This window comes from Podarcis pityusensis, assembly GCF_964106645.2.
Source record: "Podarcis pityusensis genome assembly, chromosome: 16".
In the NCBI taxonomy this organism is placed as follows: Eukaryota; Metazoa; Chordata; class Lepidosauria; order Squamata; family Lacertidae; genus Podarcis; species Podarcis pityusensis.
In genome coordinates this window covers 13,260,354-13,281,833 of record NC_138041.1, presented here as the reverse complement: position 1 = coordinate 13,281,833, position 21,480 = coordinate 13,260,354, and the positions used below count along the sequence as shown (strand labels likewise).

General features: G+C 45.1%; 2 long non-coding RNA genes across 2 annotated transcripts; both read right to left on the bottom strand.

Moving 5' to 3' along the window:
- Positions 1 to 1,191: 1,191 nt before the first annotated feature.
- Positions 1,192 to 5,305, bottom strand: LOC308465683. Its single transcript, XR_013980539.1, has 3 exons — positions 5,192 to 5,305; positions 4,074 to 4,179; positions 1,192 to 1,940 (listed from the first exon to the last, which is right to left on the bottom strand). It is a non-coding gene; the product is annotated as an uncharacterized lncRNA (long non-coding RNA).
- Positions 5,306 to 13,446: 8,141 nt separating this feature from the next.
- Positions 13,447 to 20,657, bottom strand: LOC308465679. Its single transcript, XR_013980534.1, has 2 exons — positions 20,517 to 20,657; positions 13,447 to 13,893 (listed from the first exon to the last, which is right to left on the bottom strand). It is a non-coding gene; the product is annotated as an uncharacterized lncRNA (long non-coding RNA).
- Between the last annotated feature and the right edge of the window lie 823 nt (positions 20,658 to 21,480).

Here is a 21,480-nt window from a genome sequence, read left to right as displayed (position 1 = left end):
CATGCAAGGCAGATCCTCTGCCAAGGAGCCCCATGAAGTTAAGTATTCTGTGCCCCTTCAAGCAGTAGCCATCTGGCACCAGTCAACCCCCATAGGCTTTAACACAACACCCGACTAACACTCTGACTCTTATCAGCTCAAATTGAGACTTCTTCAAGGTGGCCATCCTCAGGCAAAATGAGCAAACAAACCTGAAGCATATTGGGAGTGGAGGAATGGTCATAGACACATCTTCACATTTGGAGGATATAAAAAAAAAATCATGGATGAAACACTGTAATTATTATTATGATGCCACCCATCTGACTGGGACATACCCTCTAACATTTCTCCGATGAAAATAGGGGCGTGTTATTCAATATTATTATTACCCTGCCCATCTGACTAGGTTGGCTTCCAACAAATTAAAACACAGTAAGAAGACATCAAACATTAAAAGCTTCCCTAAACAGCAAACTATAGCAAGTTATTAAAGAAATTGGAGTTCCTGATCACCTCATCTGTCTCCTGAGAAATCTCTATGTGGGACAAGAAGCTACAGTTGGAACCGGATATGGAACAACTGATTGGTTCAAAATTGGGAAAGGAGTACAACAAGGAGTACTGTCTCCCTGCTTATTTAACTTATATGCAGAATTCATCATGCGAAAGGCTGGACTGGATGAATCCCAAGCCGGAATTAAGATTGCTGGAAGAAATATCAACAATCTCAGATATGCAGATAACACAACCTTGATGGCAGAAAGTGAGGAGGAATTAAATAACCTTTTAATGAGGGTGAAAGAGGAGAGCGCAAAATATGGTCTGAAGCTCAACATCAAAAAAACAAAGATCATGGCCACTGGTCCCATCACCTCCTGGCAAATAGAAAAGGGAAGAAATGGAGGCAGTGGGAGATTTTACTTTCTTGGGTTCCATGATCACTGCAGATGGTGACAGCAGTCACGAAATTAAAAGATGCCTGCTTCTTGGGAGAAAAGCAATAACAAACCTAGACAGCCTCTTAAAAAGCAGAGACATCACCTTGCCAACAAAGGTTTGTATAGTTAAAGCTATGGTTTTCCCAGTAGTGACGTATGGAAGTGAGAGCTGGACCATAAAGAAGGCTGATCTCCGAAGAATGGATGCTTTTGAATTATGGTGCTGGAGGAGACTCTTGAGAATCTCATGGACTGCAAGAAGCTCAAACCTATCCATTCTTAAGGAAATCAGCCCTGAGTGCTCACTGGAAGGACAGATCCTGAAGCTGAGGCTCCGATACATTGGCCACCTCATGAGAAGAGAAGACTCCCTTGAAAACCCTGATGTTGGGAAAGATGGAGGGCACGAGGAGAAGGGGACGACAGAGGACAAGATGGTTGGACAGTGTTCTCGAAGCTACCAACATGAGTTTGACCAAACTGTGGGAGGCAGTGGAAGACAGGAGTGCCTGGCGTGTTCTGGTCCATGGGGTTATGAAGAGTCAGACACGACTAAATGACTAAACAACAACAACGAAACAGGGTTGCCTTCAGATGTCTTCTAAAAGTCAGATCATTGTTTATTTCCTTGACGTCTGATGGAATGACATTCCACAGGGCGGATGCCACTACCGAGAATGGCCTATGCCTGGTTCCCTGTAACTTCATTTCTTGCAGTGAGGGAACTGCCAGACGGCCCTAAGAGCTGGACCTCAGTGTCTGGGCTGAATGATGGGGGTGGAGATGCTCCTTCAGGTATGCAATGCCAAAGCCACTGGAAAGGTGTTTGGATGTGATGCTATGAGTTGCATCCAACTTGATTTTGCTGGCGAGTTTTTTCTTTCATTTACACATGCGCACTTTTGAACACTAAGAGTTCTCTTTCCTCGGGTGCACATGCATTCTTTAATACCAGCAAGACATGTATCAGAGCTGGGCATGGGGTGGACCCAGGAATCATGGCTGAGGTGCCAGGCAGAACTGAAAGAGAAACCCAGAGGCAGAGACAAGGATCAAGCCAGCAAACCAGCAGGAGAGAGAGAGAGAGAGAGAGAGAGAGAGAGAGAGAGAGAGAGAGAGCACATAAGGATGCAGGAGCAGACCAGAGCTCAGGAAGAACATGCTGCTTAAGGAAGGCTCAGTTGGCAAAAGAAGCCCTGACTAGTAGCATCTAATAATCAGCCCTGGCAGGTGGAGTCAATCTGGACGGTTCTTTGCACTAAGAAGGCTGCCATTTGCAGTTCTGTGATTCACCACATGGGGCAGCCAGACACAGATTCTGATGATGATGGACACCAACTCAGATGGCTTTAAACTACGGATTAGACAAATTCATGGAGGTTAAGGCTATCAGTGACTATAGCCAAAATAGCTACTATGTTCTCCCGCCACTATCAGAGGCAGGAGGCCCCTGAATCCCAATCGCTGGGAATCAGAAGTGGGTAGAGTGTTCTGGCACTCAAGTTCTGCTTGTGAACCTCCCATGGGCATCTGATATGGGCATCTGGCAACCCCTACAAACAACACCTGCTTCAGCCCCTCACAGCTTAGAACATCCTGAAAGAAGGCGTGGCTGACTGGAATCCTGAACAGCATCACTCCTATTTGGAATGATTGTTTTGTTACATGCACCCTTTTGTTCTGAAGGTGAATTTGGAGCTGAAATGTGTGGGAGACTTAGTTGTCTCAATGTGCCTTTGCTACAATACCCATTACAGCATCATGCTTACTCTTCTCTCTCTCTCTCTCTCTCTCTCTCTCTCTCTCTCTCTCTCTCTCTCCCTACCTCCCTCCCCACTCAGTCACAGTGCATCACACGCTTTGTAGTCTATGCAGGTCCTACATGCAAAGTTAGAGAAGTAGGAGGGAGGTGGGAAATGAGTTAGCACCATGGAGAGCACCCAGTGGAGGCTGCAAGCCTTGAGCATTGTGAGCAAATTCTGCCTGAGCCTTAAATGGGTTTTCGGCTTCCTTTAGCCTGTGCAGCTCCAGATGTTATTGGACTCCAAGTCCTATCAGCCCCAGCCAGTATAGCCAATGGTCAGGGATGATAAGTGCTGCAGTACAACAAAATTTGAAGGGCCACAGGTTCCCCACTCCTATTAATGGATAGCTCAGTTGGTTAGAGCGTGGTGCTGATGACGCCATGGCTGCATATTCGATCCTCATATGGGACAGCTGCATATTTCTGCATTGCAAGGGGTTGGACTAGATCAGGCATAGGCAAACTCGGCCCTCCAGATGTTTTGGGACTACAACTCTCATCATCATCCCTGGCCACTGGTCCTGTTAGCTAGGGATGGTAGAAGTTGTTGTCCCAAAACATCTGGAGGGCCGAGTTTGCCTATGCCTGGACTAGATGATCCTCAGGTCCTTTCCATCTCCACAATTCTATGATACTCTATGAGTGAGGCCTCGACCCTTAAAGGGGCATAGCAGTGGCTTCAGAGGCCAAGGATGGTAATATTACTAGTTCAGGTCAAAGGGAGTCTGGCCTTGTGATCTTTCCCTGAGGAGACAGAGGCATCAGGGCCACTGCAGAAACCAAGTCCTATTCCCATTCCGAGTGATCATGTAGTGATCACTTTTGCCGTAGGAAAGTGAAGGAGAGAACCCTGGGTCTGAGCTGGAGAAGAAGTCAGGGGCATTAATTGTCAACTTTTATATTTAAGGTGAGCATCATGAACTGCCAGCGTCGGTGTTCTGAGCATGGAACATTTCTGTAGCATCGCACTATAGCATAAAGGGGATGGGTGAGGATGAAGTGGTCCAGGGATCCATTCAAGACTAAAGAACTTCTCAAATGAAAGAGGTGAGTCCTAGCAGAGGAGGTTAATCCCAGCCCTAGCAGTAAGGCACTGCAGGAAAAGAAAAAAAGCCAATTTTGCTGCTGCAGCAAAAGTGCTGCTCACCCCCAAAGGTTCCATCTAGGCAGTCTTCCTTGTGGCAAAGGAGGAGTTCAGTGGCTATAGAGCAAGGGGTGGGGAACCTTTTGTAGCCCAGGGGTGACATTCCCTTATGGGAAACCTGCTGGGGGCCACATGCCAGTGGGAAGGGAGGGCCAGAAGCAAGAGAAATGAATGCCACAATCAGCTAGTTCCTACACATACTCACCCCACCTCTCTATCACAGATCTGGACACAGAAGAGTCACAATCAGAGTTCAAGGCCAGGCAAAAGCACTCAAGGAGGATGCAAAGAGGGTCAGCAGTGGGTGTGGCCTGTGGAGAATGGGATAAGAGAGTCTTGGGGGCCAGGCAGAGAGGTTCCAAGGGCCACATTCTCTCCCACATCCCCCGGTCAGGCCTGAGGTTTCTGCTGTCGCCGTAGAGTTGTGACTCCTTATGGACTGCATGGGAAGCCTCCCCCGGGATTCGAGAAGCTGCTGCAAAGGAGGCAGCAGATCTGCAGTGGGAGGACTTGGCACGGCCTCAGCCATGTCTGATCAATAATTCCCCATCTCTTGCTTTTACAGCAGGGCTTGGCCACTTAATTGGGGATGCAGAGAATTATGGATGCAGGGCTGCCAGGCTGGGCAGGGACGTCGTCCCATACACAGGCTGTTCCACTCTTGGCAGAGGAACAGTGATAAGGGAGACTGTGGGCAAGGAAACCTTTCCTGCACCAAGCCTTATCTATAGTGCCCAGAAGTGGGTGGCAGGCAGGGCTGGAGTAGGCGGGGAAGAGAAAAGCTGGCTTGGTGTTGAATTCAACCCAGAGGGTGTCCCCGCCTGCCAGCTTCCTCATCCTTAGTCTCAGTGTCACCCCTTGTAGAACTCAGCAAGGATTAGGAGGAGGATGGGGACACAACTTGAATGGCTTGGCTCTGCTCTCACTCCACCTACTGGTGAGCTCCCTGTCTTCAGTCCTACCAGCCCCAATGGGTAGCAGTCACTCAGTGGTGTAGCGTGGCTTGCCAGCGCCCGGGGCCACATGTAAAGAGGGAAACAGAAGGAGTACGTATGCACATTCAACTTCCTAACGGTATCCAGGAGATTCCAGCCACAGAGATAAGAAAAGAAGAGTTGTTCTGTTGTCTGGAGAAGTCACTTCCTGGTTCACATGGAGAAGCTGTTTTCAACGGAGCCCAGCAAACAGCTGTACTGAGGCAGCAATGGGTGGTGAAATTTTGCACCCTGAACAATTTTGTGCCCAGGGCAACCGCCCCTGTGCCCCCATGCTACGCCACTGTAGCCACTCACTGGTCACACTACTCATGAAGTAAGAGATCACCTTCCTTCTCCATGTGCTGTCTTCATGCGCCTGCTGAAAAAGCAGGATCCTGTTTTATGGCTGTGTGTGGATGGACTACATGGATGAATTTGTATGGATTCCACTGGGACAAGAAGGGCCAATGGTCTGACTCAGGATAAGCCAGCTTACTGTTTTCCTATGGGGTGACAAGAACAGTACAAAGCAGGAGTCACTTAAATATTTGAGCCAGTGGGCACACTTGTAATCTTGAGAAAGTGCCATGGGTTTTGCAAAATGGCCGCCATGAGGTGTGTGGCATACCACAAAATGGCTGCTCTGGGTGTGGCAAAACACAAAGTGGTGATTGGGGGTGGGCATGGCATAATAACTGCCATATTGAAAACTGCAGTGAGGGAGAGACATGGCCACAGAATGGTATGGATAGGCCCTCCCCCATCAATGGGGAGAGAAAGGCACCTCCATCAGCCACTGGCATGTTTGTTCACAGAGAGGCTCTTTGAACTTCTCCTTTGCTCAGAACCAAGGATGGATGGTGCCCAGCCTGGCAACAAATGAAATGTGGGCATGATCCAGGGGGGCGTGTTCAGTCTAGGAAATGTCAAGCTGGTGCAAGCAGGAACTGAGCAGAAAGTGCAAATGGTCTCCCATGAATTGTGGATTTTTGAGGGAACATTTAGTGAGACCCTTCCTGGGCAGGTACAGAAGGTCCTGTCAGGTACACTGGTGCCTGTGGATGATGCATTGGTGACCCTGGAGAAATAATTTCTGTAGAATTTGAGTGGACAGGTTCTGTCTGCCCCAGCGACACAACACACTTGAAGTAGTATTACACTGCTTTGAGCAGCCACGGCTTTCCCCAAACAATCTTGGGAACTGTAATTCCCTGGGAAGAGGGAATTACAGTGGTACCTCGGTTTTCAAACGTAATCCATTCCGGAAGACTGTTTGGCTTCCAAAACATTCGAAAACTGAGGCGCAAAGAGCGGTCTGCAGTTTCAATGGATAAAATTGGGGAGAAACGCAGTGGAAGCCATTCGACTTCCGAGGCGTGTTCAAAAACAGAAGAATTTACTTCCGGGTTTTCAGCGTTCATAAACCGAAACGTTCAGCTTCCGAGACTCTCGAAAGCTAAGGTACCACTGTATTGTTAAACCTCTCTGCAACTAGCACCTTTAAGGAACTACAATTCCCATGATTCTCTAAGGGAAACCATCATACTCTGCAACTGTCCTGGTAAAACTGGGACATCCTACTTCTCCATACGAGAGCATGGTAGCCATTTTAGGTGGCATGATCTTGTGCGATCTCGCACGGGGGGGGGCAGGATCCTGTTTTTACCCCCTGGACATGTTGGAGTTTATGAACCGTGACTATTGTGCAGAGTGGTATGACACCGCTTTAAACATATGGTGCATACGGGGCCCCGTGTTGCAAGTGCCGTATCCGCAAAGGCCTCCTTTCTCTTCCCAAAAGCCTCTCTCCCCTGCCCAAGGAGAACAGACAGGCATCAGCCTTCCCCGTTTCCACTTAAGTTCCCCCCACAACTCACTCTCTCTCTTCCTGCCATCTTCCGGATGAAAGGCAAAACCATCCGAAGGGAGCTAAGCTGCCGGCTTTGAAGGCGTCTCTCCGGAGGCTTCCCTCGGAGCAGCGTATCAAAGAACCCCCAGGCTCGCTTCACGCCACGCTTGTCTGGAATTGTGCTCCGGAGGAACCGCAAGACGGGAGCAGAGTCAAACGGCAAGGCTCCCGCAGGAAATCTTGTTCCGCGGGTCTTCTGGCCTCCCCCCACCCTCCACCTTCTGGCACGGCAATGGCTTCAAGCAGCTGCTCTAGGCAAGCCATATTGCAGGCAGCAGTCATGGCCTGAAAAACACCAGAAGCCAGCAGGAAGTGGAGAGATTGTGGGGCGTCGAGTCCAGTCGCCTCTCTTTCGCGATGAATACTATCTGATACTTTATTTAAAGTGTGTGCATTTACCAGTATTTCATTTACTGCATGTCTACCCCACTTTTTCTCATAGGAGCTCAAGGTGGAGGGCATGGTTTTCTGCATTTCATCCCAACGACATCATGAGGGTAGTTCAGGCTGAGAGAGGCAATGACTGGCCCAAGGCTACCCAATGAGCTTCATAGCTGTGCAGGGATTTGAATTCCAGTCTCCCAGGCCCTAGTCTGACATTCAAACTACTATACCACACTGGTGTATGTATAAATGTGTATTATGTGTGTGTGTCTATCACACATATATACACATGTGTGTGTGTGTGTGCGTGCGCGCACGCTTTTCCATGATGACCCCTGACTGTTGGTTTATAATCTAGAAGACATGACACAAAAGGAAAGAGAGAGGAAGAGGGAGGAGGGAGGAAACAAACCCAGGCACTCCCTCGTACAGTGGTACCTCTGGTTGTGGACACAATCCATTCTGGGGTGCTGTTCGCACCCTGAAAAGTCAGTAACCAGAGTGGCACTTCTGCACATGTGCAAAGCGCGATAGAGCACTTCTGCACATGCATGAACCGCGCAGAACGCTTCTGTGTGTGCGCACACAGCAAAACCCAGAAGAAAACACTTCTGGGTTTGCCGCCTTCTTAACCCGAAAAAACGCATTATGAAGCGTTTACAAGAAGACCGTATTTATTTACTTAGAATATTTATATGCTAGCTTAGTTTTCAAAGTGGGAAACCATTTAAATCACATTTTACTGTGTTTCAGTACACTTTATCTTCTGCTCGCTCTCTCAAATAAGGATGTTTCTTCTTAGTCATAGAGTCTTGCATGGAGTTCTTCAGGAGAAGAGGAGCCCAAAGTCGCCGGTCTCTGAGTTGAGCTGACCGTGAGGCCCTGCAGCACCATATCCCTCTCCCTCTCTCTGTTGTAGCCTGGCAATTTCAGGGCACAGTGCTCCTTTCCCAGAATACTCCATTCCATTTCCCTCCCACAGTTATCCATTGCTCCCAACAGACACACAGCATTGCCATTGAACGTTGCCAGTCTCGTGGTGACAATTTAAGTTTCTAGGCAGTGGTGGCTGGTACCCATTAGGACTGATGGGCAGGAAGGCAGGGAGCCCAACAGTAGATGGCGCTAGAGCCAGAATCAGCAATAGGCAGAGCCACCTAATTCTGGTTGCGTCTACTTCCTCCTCTCTGCTAAGTTTTAAATGGGCAACAACCGAGTAAGAAGGAGGAAGCTGGCAGGCAGGGCCACTCCTTGGACTGTGTGTCATTTAGAAGGCAGGCAAGTGGGAGCTGACTGAGGGCAAACTGAGGTTTGTGGGGCAGTGCCCCATTTGCCCTTCCAGAGCAGCCTCCACTGAGTTTACCCCGGCAGTCACATCCCATCTTTCCCACTGAGCAGCTGTTCCCTCTGTTTAATACAACATGGAGCCAGCCTTTCCCTCTCCCTCGTTCCTCGCACCCCCACCCCCAAACCATTGGGGATTTTTTGTTTCATATCCAGCTTGTTGAAAAGTTTTGGATAACTGGAAAGCCTGGTTGCTGTTTTCTCTTCTCCTAAAATACACCTTTTGTGTGCATTCCCTAGAACACACAGTTTTGGTATGCGTCTCCCCGCTAGAGATTTTTGAACCAAAACTGCATAGCAGAAAGTCAGAGAGTTGCACAATCCGATTGTTTGTTGCAAATTCCAGGAACTGCAGATTATTGTTGGCTATACTGCTTGTTGGCTTTGTTACCGGAAAAATCCGAGGGCTCCCTTGGACAAAAACAAAGACACCAACCAGGATAACTTGGAGCAAAACAGCAGCCTGTAGGCTTGGCCTTTATTGAACTGTTGCAACAGGGTGTTCCCCTCACTTGCAGGAGAGAGGAAAGACCCAGAAAGATGGTGTGCAAGACCTTATAAAAACTTTTGAAATTCCCATCCTCTAGGTCAAGCCCACCCCCAGAAACATCATGCATACATTACAGAAAGGAGGGGTTGAGGGAGGAGTTGTGGTGGTAACCTGAGTGTCCTGTCACCTGGCTGGTTCCTCCTTTCCCCCTGCCCATGAGTCACTTCCAGGAGACAAAGGGGAGTTGGCAGTTTCCTGCCCCCAGAGGGAAGATCTGATCACTGTCCTTTGTTTCAGTCCATGCTGAATCCACTCCCATATGCAAGTTCTTTGTGATCTTGATGGTCTTCTGTCTAGGACCATCAGGCTTGGCATAGCAACTGGGCAGGGCTCCTGTGGATGTGCTGGGATGGTGAAGGGATTATGGCTGACCAGAACCAAGCCACCCCCCTTTGATAGTCCTTGTCATATGGAGTAAAATAAAAATGGAACAGTGCAAATCCGATGTATGGTTGATTTTTCTATGAATTTATAACACAAGTGTGGCATATGTAGTGTGTGAGTGTGAGTGTGTGAAGTTTGTACAAACTGAATGATTGGGGTGGGGGGTTCCTGCTACAGCTTTAAAATGCAAAGCAGACAAAATTCCTCTCCATTCCTTTCGCCCAACTGGGGCTATTGGAATAAAACAGCTGGTTATCGGTAGAAAGCTGACAGCCCAAAAACAGGAAGAGAGGACATAGGAGGAATCTCTGCAGTGGTGGGGCTTCACCAAGGAGGTGTCATGGTCTGCGCATGCACGGGTTGTGATTCGCCGCTTCTGCGCATGCACGTGACATCATTTTGAGCATCTGCACATGCGTGAGCGGCGAAACCCGGAAGTAACCCTTTCCGGTACTTCCAGGTCGCTGCAGGACGCAACCTGAATCGCTCAACCTGAAGCAAACGCAACATGAGGTATGACTGTACTGTATGTAGTGTTACAGTTCCCTGCCAGAGCAGACAGAGGAAGTGATCTCACAGAGTTCTCTCTAGCAAATTTTACAGGAAAGTTCTGTGAACTTCAGCCCCTTCATGTGCCCATCTGGCAAAGCATGACTTGTTGGTTTGACTGCAATAGTGTCCCACAAGATCCAGTCCGGTATTAGTTTGGGGCAAGGATTTAGGGTAAAGAAAACACCTGATTAAACTTAAGGTTGACTTCCGGGTTGGCGCCATCGCCGAATGGCGGACTCCCTCCGAGCTCCGGAGGGAGCCTGCTCGGCAGGGGCTGGGTCCTACCGCACCGGCGATGCGGGGACCCTTAAAAACCACGGCCACGGAGGCCGTGGACATGGAGACTCGGCTGGCACCGCTAGCGCCCTCCCGACTCGTGAAGGAGCCTTTTTAAAGGCTACGGATCGGGTGCCGGGGAGAAGCGTGGTGCTTTGAGTCCTCTGCTATCCCTGCCGAGCGAAGCCGCATGCCATCCGGCGGAGAGCGCTGACTTCTTCCATTGAAAATTCGGACTTCTTAACAATAACCCGTGAGTAATTTGGAAACCGGGTTCAAAAGGAGAAAAAAAAGAATTTTTTTTTCGGATTGGACACGAGCGGGGGGGGATCCAAAAAGGAAGTCAGTCCCCCTCCCTACTGTAAACCTTCCAAAACAAGGACGGGGAAACCAAGGTCCAAAAAGATTTGTATTGCTGATAAAAACTAAGAATTCCACGATGGGGAACTACAAGAACTGTGCTGGAGGAAGAATTGAGGGAGAAGGGAAACATAACCCCCCACCCAGGGAACCGGGGTGATTGAAGAGAGAGCCTGGTGAAAAGAGTCGGAGATTTTGACAGCTGTCAAAGTAGCTGTCAAAGTCGGAAAGCAGAGAGGATTTTATTATGAGAACTTTGCTGGTTAAATTTGTTACAATTTGCTATAACTCGTTAAAACTTGGATACAAAATGGCGAAAACATGGATAACAATCGGACTTTTGGACTAGAGAAAACAAAGTTACAACAATCCCCCTAGAGGAGTTTCGGGACATTACAAAGATGGTCGTAAGTGGAAAAATACCATTGGAATTTTACAGGACTGGTTATCTTCTGGGAAAGCTGCAAAACGGAAATAATATTTTGTCTACAGGGTGTTCAGCTAAAGGAGACAATAGAATTTTCTATTGAAGAAAGGAAGGGACTGAACGCAAGTTTTTGTTCCTGAATAACAATAATCCCTGCAGAGTTACTAAACTTCTGAATTAGAACGTTTTAGCAGCGGAACAAGAGGAAATTGGACTACAACTTGGAAAGAACAATGGGGGGAGTTTTATTAAAGATCTGAAGTTAAATGTTTTAAAAAATAACTATAAAAAGAAAAAGCCAGCAAGGAGTTGGGGGAAATAGGTGATTTATGGACTTTAAGAATTCCAGGCGGATAACATGGTTTGGTGGTCAGGGGGAAATTAAACCGGGGACAGGGGGGGGAGAACTAAAATCCAAAGGCTTGTCAACTTTTTTTTTCTGAATTGGCTCTTTTTCATCTATTATATTTTTTATTTCTTATTTCTTATATTTCTATTGTGTGGGGTGTCCTTATCATTAAAAAAAGGGAAATTGTGGAATGAAAATGGGGTGGGCCCTGGGGAGAGAACTTTTGTCTTTTATTAAGGGTATTGATGAGGAGTGTATAAATTTTAAATTCGAATAATGGTCTAAACAAATTAAGTTTCAATTAGAACTGAGAGCTTGTGGAGCCAACAATATGAAAGGGGAATATGGTAGGGGTGGGGGAAGGGGGGAGTCCCGGAAAGTGGATGTATGAAAATAAGGCTTTGAATGTATTTTAATCTTTACTTTCTGTATTTTTGAAAATTTTAATAAATATCATTTAAAAAAATAAATAAATAAATAAACTTAAGGTTAGGAGGGGGGCAGGGGAAGGAGATGCTGTGTTTCGTTTCCGCACCCCCCAAGCAACAGCAGGGGGTTCAATCCTGCAGGGTTTTCCTTCGCAAGTGGCTTCTCTGTGGAGAAACCAACAGCAGGGAAGGCACGGCACCAACCAGCAAAACCAAGGGGGATAGAAGTGCCGCAAGCTATTTATTAAAATCCCAACGCATTTCAGAGAAATTCCTTCATCGGGGGTATCTTGAAAAGAGCTTTATATACTGATTTTTTTAAAATAATCTTTCAAACAATTTAACTGTAACATAACAACACATGCAGAAGTACTAACAGGCTCTTAAAGTCTATGCAAAATGAAACAAATGTCTTGAAAACACATATATACAGGCATGGTTACATTACCCTATTCACCTCCATACAGGAAACTAACCCTCTTAGGTGTCACCCCCCCCCCCAAATTGTTTGAAATATTATTTTTAAAATTCCATATACCATACCTGTTTCTCTTTAAAATGCCCCTGATGAAGGAATTTCTCCAAAATGCATTGGGCTTTCCATAGGCTGTTGGAGAGAAACACAGAATCATAGAGTTGGAAGGGGCTCCAAGGGTCATCTAGTCCAACCCCCTGCAATGCAGGAACTTCTCTCTCTCTTGGTTTTGCTTCTCTGTGGGGAACTTGGTTGAAAGTAAGAGCCTGCCCTGCCAGGATTGGGCAGGGTTTGGGCATTGGGCAGGAAGGTGGGCCAGGCGGTGGTGTGTTCCTACCTCCTGAGAAGATGCAGGTGGTGGTCAGGTCGGTGCCAGCATTTTTTGTGGGTTTTCCTGCCTGATGCCCTGCCCCTTGATGGCCCTGGGTCACTCTGGGACTTCCATCTCAACTCAGAGAGATTTGTGGCCATCCCCCAATGCCTGAAATCCCTGCAAATGGGCCTGGTGGGCTTGGGGCTCAGCCAAATCCAGTGCCCAGCTTTAGCATGCCCATGGCGCCCTCACCGCACTGGGGCCAAAACTGCGAGGCAGGAGAGCTCTTGGCTTTCCCTAAGGCTTATCCAAGAAAGGCCAGAAATACCAAGCAGATTCTGAATCAAGTTTAAGCGAGTCCTCTCATCATTCGCATTTCGGAGACTTTCCTCTGACCAAAGGCTGCCATCCTTGAGGGAAAGAAACAGCCGCTATTGCACTGTGCTTAGATCCTGCTCCTTGCCCTGCTGAATTTTGCTCAATAAACACACAAGATGTAACCAGCTGTGTTCTTAGATAAATAAGGCATACTATTCATAGTATCAAATTATAAATTTCAATGGAAATAACTCATAAAGTTCAACAAACAAACAAAGCAGAAGACCCAGTGGATAGGATCATTCTTTAGTCAGTTCATGCATAAGGTCCATCCGTGTAATGGTGTCTATTCCATCTGTCTGTTCGTAAAGTCCAAAAAATCCACATGAAAGGTTGTTACAGTTCCACAAAATCCTTACGCAGAATCTAAACAAGGATTTCTGGAATATTGGCCTTGTTGCGCCATCCTGGGCTTCATCAGTACCTAAAGCTCTAAGTAATGCAAATAAATACAATATCATGATCTCACACATTTTACAGTCTTGTGTGTTTATTGAGTATGCTTTACGTGACCATAGGTTTGTTTGTTGTTCTGCTGAATTTTGCAACACAGAATTTTGCAACACAGAAATGGTGCCTGGGTTTACTCACTGAGAGCCAGTGTGGTGTAGTGGTTAAGAGCAGTGGACTCGTAATCTGGTGAACCAGGTTCGATTCCCTGCTCCTCCACATGCAGCTGCTGGGCGACCTTGGGCTAGTCACACTTCTCTGAAGTCTCTCACCTCACTGGGTGTTTCTTGTTGAGGAGGAAGGGAAAGGAGATTGCTAGCCACTTTGAGACTCCTTAGGGTGGTGATAAAGCAGGATATCAAATCCAAACTACTACTCCTCCTCTTCTTCTTCTTCTTCTCTTGCTTTTTCCTCCTCCCTCCCAAACCACGTTTCTTCTAATGCCATGACTTTGTTTCCATTTGAAAGCCTGAGGGCAGAAAATAAATTGGGTTGTATCCCATGTTAGATGATTACTCCAGGTCCGTTAATTTCAATGGATTTACTCTGAGTAGAACTTAGTTGGCTACAACCCCCTATTTCCAATCTTTGTATATCGCTATGGGAGCTTTTTCCTAGCCAAGGAGTGAGATTAAAATTATATATAATGAAGCACATTTTTAAAAAAAAAAAATCCACCCAAACCAAGTGGTGTACAAAACTCCTGCCCCACAGACCTGTAATGAGAAACGAAACTAAAAATAAATGGGAAAGCTGCAAGAGGAAGAGAAGGTGAAAAACAATTAGACAAAGGCCAGCTGAAATAAATGAGTCTTAGAGGGATTTTTTTGTTTTGTTTTGTGTGCTTATTTTTAAAGAGGAAGAGAATCAATTGAACGGAGATTGGCTGGTATAAGCAGGCTGTAGGTCAGGAACAATAAAAGAAAGGGAATTCAAAGATATGAAATCAGAGGGAAAGATCCAGCAGTTTCTAACAAGCAACAAAGGGCTAGGAGAACAAAAAGACTGGGGATGGCCAAAGAGCCGCGTTCCCTCCTTCCGGGGGCCGCATGCCAGCGGGGGGCGGAGCCAGAGGAAAGGGGGCGGAGCAACCAAAGTTTATTTATTTGTTTAATGTACTGTATTTTTTGCTCTATAAGACGCACCAGACCATAAGATGCACCTAGTTTTTGGAGGAGGAAAACAAGAAAAAAAATATTCTGAATCCCAGAAGCCAGAACAGCAAGAGGGATCGCTGCGCAGTGAAAGCAGCAATCCCTCTTGCTGTTCTGGCTTCTGGGATAGCTGTGCAGCCTGCATTCGCTCCATAAGACGCACACACATTTCCCCTTACTTTTTAGGAGGGAAAAGGTGAGTCTTATAGAGCAAAAAATACGGTATTTCTATCCCGCCTTTCTCCCAAGTTGGGATTCAAGGTAGCCTTCCAACACTTAAAAATGCCACTGCAAAACACAAAGTAATCAAAACAACCTAGTTACAAAAAAATAGCTAAAATAGATCAGAGCACAGTTAGAATGAGCAAATCAAATTTAGTTTGCCTTGACAGCAACCTAGTGACCAGCATCATCTGCATCTTAGTTTTCAGATCTTTGTGGGACTCGTCCACGAGAGGTCCAGAGTGGAGATGTAAACGTTCTGGAAATTTTGAAGCAATGGGGGGGGGATTTCCCCCCCCCCCCGTTTTTCCCCAGAAAAAATAGAAATTTTGGAAAAATTGAAAAAAGTTCAGTGTGGAGCACTTTTACAAACTGCATGAAATGCAGTGTATGTAAAAGTATTATATTTGCAATAAAACAGGTAACCACCCCGGTTTCCCTCAAAAGCAACAAAAAAGCAAGAAACCATCAACATAAAAAATAATCACATTTGCCCCTTAGCACCAACAGCAAATAAAGTTAAGGTCCACCTCAATATTGAAGCTCCATAGAAGGTCTACCCTTTGAGTAGTGTTTAAAAAAACCAAAAACAAACCAAGACACAACTTATACATGCAGTTTATTCTATCTCATTTTCTGAACTACTGCTATCATTTTCAATTTCTTCTTCCTCTTCCTCTTTGTCATTTTTCTCATGGACTTCTAGAAAATGGCTTTGGAAAAACCCAGGGGGAAACCTGTTTTTTCCCCAATTTTTCTGTGTTTTTTCCAGGCCTTCCCATCTCTACTTGAGGACAGCCGGGGCAAAGCATAAGGCAATTTTTTTGCATGCCAGGCCCAGAAGTAACCAACATCCAGTTACTGAATAGTATGTTGCACTAAGGCTCAAACTCTCTTTGAAAGGAAAATGAGTGTGTGTTTTTTAAATTGAATTTGTTATTATATATTATAAACTGCATGATGGTAAGAGAGCTTTCTAAACAGTTGGCAAAAATATACAACAGAACATTAAAATAATTGATAAAATAGTTAAAAGCAGGTATTTAAGAGTATTCAAAAGATGATTAAGGTCAGCAGTGGTTAAAAGGAAGTAAATCGCACGCAGCTTCTACATACGTGTTCAGATGGGATGGCCCTAATGAAAATGTTTTGAGAAGTTGCCAGAAAGAGTACAGTGAGAGCACCTACAGCAAGAGCTCCAAAGTGTGGGTGCTGGAAGGCCTGGGGGGGAAACAGAAACGTTGGGGGGAGGGGATGACAGGTTTTTTTCGGTTTTTCCCCAAAGCCTTTTTTTTCAGGAAAATTTGAGGGGGGGGAATAATGTGTGGAATATTCAAACTATATCAAACTATTTTTTTCAAATTTTCAGGGGGAAAATGGCTTTGGGGGAAAAAGGAAAAAACCTGCCCCCCCCCAATTTTTCCAGTTTTTTTCCAGGTCTTCCCATCTCTAGTCCGGACGGTGGCAACACAAGAACGGGGCTTTTTCTGCTCTGTTTGTGGAACGCTCTCCCCAGGGAGGCTTGCCTGGCCCTTCATTATAGATGCAAGGCAAAAACTTTCCTCCGTTAAGGAAGCCTTTAACTATCCGTGGCATTTTAGAAGTGGTCGGGATGTTTTCAATGTAAAGTGGTACTTCGGTTTTTGTTTTTTGTTTTTTAATATAATATTTATTGGAGTTTACAATAAGAATAAATGTAACAGACAATATAACAAATATCTTAACATAGTTTCACATTTTTTTTGGACTTCCTCACATCTCCCGCTCCCACTTTCATCGTTATAACTTTTTACCAGCAATTTGTTATCTTATTTGCATTCTTATATCCCTTCTATATTTCATAGTCTTCTAGTTCTCAAAAAGAGTTATATTTTCTCAATCTCACTTATTTTCTTAAATCATCTAAGTTAGTGGTGCTCAATTATTTATGATCTAGCATCCTGCTTAGCATTCACTCAAGTTGCAATGTTTTTGTAAATAGTTCTTAAATTTCTTCCAATCCTCCTCCATCCTCTCTTCTCCCAGGTCACGAATTCTGCCAGTCATCTCAGCTAATTCCATATAGTCTATCAGTTGCATTTGCCATTCTTCCAGTGTGGGTAGATCTTGAGTTTTCCAGTACTTTGCGAGAAGTATCCTTGCTGCTGTTGTTGCATACATAAAAAATGTCCGGTCCTTCTTTACCACCCCTTGGCCGACAATACCCAAAAGAAAGGCCTCTGGTTTCTTAGTGAAGGTATACTTAAATACCTTTTTCAGTTCATTATAAATCATTTCCCAGAACGCCTTCACTTTAGGGCAAGTCCACCAGAGGTGGAAGAATGTTCCTTCACTCTCTTTACATTTCCAACACTTATTATCAGACAGGTGGTAAATTTTTGCAAGTTTGACTGGGGTCATATACCATCTATATATCATTTTCATTACATTTTCTTTCAAAGCATTGCATGCAGTAAATTTCAATCCAGTACTCCACAACCTTTCCCAGTCCTATAACATAATATTATACCCAATGTCCTGTGCCCACCTTATCATAGCCGATTTGACCATTTCATCTTGTGTATTCCATTTTAACAGCAGGTTATACATCCTTGAAAGTACCTTAGTCTTTGGTTCTAACAATTCTGTTTCTAGTTTCGATTTCTCCACCTGGAATCCTAGTTTCTTGTCATTTTTAAAAACTTCTTTAATCTGAGCGTAATGTAACCAGTCTCGCACTTTATCCTTCATTTTCTCCAAACTCTGCAATTTCCAATTGTCTCCATCTTTTTCTAATATTTCCCAATATTTAGGCCATTTAGCCTCCATATTGGGTCTTTTTCGGGCCTTAGCTTCCAAAGGTGAAAGCCACCTTGGAGTTTTATTTTCCAGCAAGTCTTTATATTTTGTCCAGACATTAAACAGTGATTTTCTGACAATATGGTTCTTAAAGGCCTTATTTGCTTTAACCTTGTCATACCATAAGTATGCATGCCATCCAAAAGCATTGTTAAACCCTTCCAAATCCAACACGTCAGTGTCTTCAAGAAGTAGCCAGTCTTTTAGCCAGCAGAACGCTGCGGCCTCATAATACAACTTTAGATCTGGCAGGGCAAAGCCCCCTCTTTCTTTCGCATCAGTTAATATCTTCAACTTAATTCTGGGCTTTTTGCCCTGCCAGACAAACTTAGAAATATCTCTCTGCCACTTCTGAAAGCACTCCGTCTTGTCCAAAACCTGAAGTGTTTGAAACAAAAACAACATCTTTGGCAATACATTCATCTTGATAGCAGCAATTCGGCCTAACAAAGAAAGTTTCAATTTTGACCAACTATCTAAGTCTCTCTTGATTTCTGCCCAGCATTTTTCATAATTATCCTTAAATAGACTTAGATTTTTTGCTGTTATGTTTACCCCTAGGTATTTTACTTTTTTAACCACATTAAGTTCTGTCTCTTTCTGAAACCGTTCTGACTCTGTATCTGTCAAGTTTTTCCCCAAAACCTTAGTTTTCTGTTTATTTAATTTAAATCCAGCCACCCAACCAAAATCATTAATCAGTTGTAATACTCTTTTCGTACTAGACTCTGGCTCCTGCAGGGTCAAAACCAGGTCATCTGCAAAAGCTTTTAATTTATATTGTTTCTGTCCGACCTGGATTCCTTCCACCAACCGGTCCCCTCTGATCATATTCAATAGCACTTCCAGAACCGAAATGAATAACAAAGGGGAGATAGGGCAACCTTGTCGTGTTCCTTTTTCAATTTTAAACTCTTCTGTAACCACATTGTTAACTATCAGTTTAGCTTTCTGCTCTGAATATATCGCCTCAATCCCATTCTCAAAACCCCGTCCCACTCCCATTTCTTTTAAGTTTCCCATCATAAATTTCCAGGAGATGTTGTCAAAGGCCTTCTCCGCGTCTATAAAAATTAAAACTGCTTTTGTGTTTATATCTGTTTGCAAAAGTTCCAAAATGTCAATAATGTTCCTTGTATTAGCAAACAAATGTCTACCTGGGAGAAAGCCTGCCTGGTCCTTATGGATTACTTCATTTAAAACTTTTTTAAGTCTACTTGCCAAAATGTCTGCAAATATTTTGTAATCCACATTTAAAAGAGAGATGGGACGATAGTTCTTAAGTTGTGTCTTTTCAGCTTCCGTCTTTGGTATTAATGTGATAAACGCTTCCTTCCACGACTCCGGTGCCCTCTTCCCCTCCAAAATTTCATTGCTGACCTCCATCAAAGGTTGTATCAAGTAGTCTTTTAATGTCTTGTAGTACTTGGAGGTCAGCCCATCTGGCCCTGGAGATTTGCCCAATTGCATGTTCTGAATGGCTTGTTCAATCTCTTGTCGTGTTATTTTGCAATTCAGGATTGTCCTATTTTCTTGTGACAATTTTGATAATCCATTTTTTGCCAAAAATTGTTTAATCTCGGCCTCGTCTTGCGGCCCTTGGGTGTATAGTTTTTTAAAGTATCTCTGGAAACACTTTCTAATGTCCACAGGATTCTGAATGTTTTTTCCTTCAATCTCTAAATTTGTAACCATATTTAATCTTTGTCTTCTCTTCAACTGCCAAGCTAGCAGTTTTCCACATTTATTCGCCGACTCAAACGTTTTTTGTTTCATTAATTTGACCTTCCATTCTATTTCCTGATTTATCAGTTTAGAATATTGTGTTTGATAAAGTTTAATTTCTCTCAGAGTTGGCTGTGACTTCGGGTTTAATCTTAACTTCTTCTCTAATTCTTTTATTTTATCCAGGATCTTGTCTTTTTTCTCATTTTGTGTCCTTTTCTTTACGGCATTCTGTTGTATCAAGAATCCCCTCATTACAGCTTTACTTGCGTCCCAGGCGATTCTTTTTTCCACCGTAGTATTCATGTTTATCTCAAAATAGTCCTTCAAAGCTTTTTGGGCCTTCTTGGTAATTTCCTGATCTCTAAACAAATTGTCATTCATCTTCCATCTAAAAGAGCCGGTTGGTAGTAGTATCATATCCATCTTTACTGCATTATGGTCGGGGTACTTCGGTTTTTGAACATAAGCTGATTCCAGAAGTCCGTTCGAGTTCTGAAACGTTCAGAAAGCGGAAGCCTCAAAACGCAAGCCTCAATAAGGAAAACTCAAAACGGAAGCCATGTTTCCTGTTCGAGTTCCAAGGTGCGTTTGAAAACCAAGGCACTTACTTCCAGGTTTTTGGCATTCAAATTCCGAAACGTTCGACTACAGAGGCATTCGAAAACTGAGGTACCACTGTATTTATTTCCCCCTTTTAATGTATCTATGTGGTCTTGCTGGTTGGGGCTGATGAGAGTTGGCATTCAGTGACAGCCAAAGCTGCCATATTGACTGTCCCTGTTTTGGACTACAACCCCCACCATTCCTGTCCATCAGCCACGCTGACTGGGGCTGATGGGAGTTGGAGTCCAACAACATCTGGAAGGCTGCAAGTTCTCCCTCCTTGTTTTAGATCAGTGTTTCCCAAACTTGGGTCTCCAGCTGTTTTTGGAATGCAACTCCCCATCATCCCTAGCTAGCAGGAACAGTGCTCGGGGATGATGGGAACTGTAGTCCAAAAGCAGCTGGAGAACCTAAGTTTGGGAAACGCTGTTTTAGATTAAAGTATGTTTAGAAATCCTTACTTTGAGGTAAATATGCAGTTTTATGTGAAAATTGAGCTCCGCTTTGGAGGTCCTGCCCTGTGTGCCTCCCATAGCTGTCAACTTACAGATTTGAAAATAAGGGACCAGCAGCCTCGAAAATAAAGGATCAGCAGCCAAAATAAGGGATGTTCAACTTCTGAGCTCCTCCGAGCCAAAGGCAAAAAGCCCAGCCAGCAGCCAAACGAAGCCTCAAGCGGTGGTTCCCACAGTGCAGCAACCCGGCAAAGGGGATGCAGCAAGGAAAACCACCGTCACCTCTCCGCTGGGAAGCACTGAGCAAAGGTGAGTCCCCAGGCAACACAGCCGATTTGATCGGCACAAGGCATGCAAGTTCCACCCCCCAGTCGTTCTTAGACTCCTTATTGGGTGAGCAACGCAGCCAAGCAACACAGTTGGAGTCTCCCTCCTCCCTGGCCGGAAGGGAGGAAGGGAGAGGAGCTGCTTCCTTTGAAACCCGGGAAATTTAAGGGACATCATCAATAAGGGACAGCGCTGGGATAAGGGACTTTCCCACCAAATTAGGGATGGTTGACAGCAATGGTGCCTCCACGTTGATGGGAATCACAAATGGGAAGAGAGCTGTGGCACTCACGACTTGCTTGGAAGCTTCCCCCTAGACGCAAAGATGCTTCCCTGCTTGCCATCCCCAGTACCATATATTTAGAGATAGACTGCTCCTGTCAGTGGAGGCCACATGTGCACTGGTAGTACTATGGAAATAACAGCTCATCATATTATGAGCAAACGCCACTGTTGTTGCTGTTGTTCAGCTGGGCGCAAACACCGAAGCTCAAACCACATCGCAGCCGAGATGTGAGGCTCCTCCTTCGAACGGCAACCCTATCCCCCTTCCCCACTTTGTTCCTGCAGCCTTCAAAAGAGGGCCCATTACCAAGCCATGCAAGCTATTAGCTTAATCAGACCATTTAATCCCATCAAAGTTCAGCAGTTTCCCCCACCAGAATCAGCTTCGGGAGGCTCTGAGGGTTCCCTGCGCTGAACAGCTCAGCTTTCATCTTGGAGCAGAGG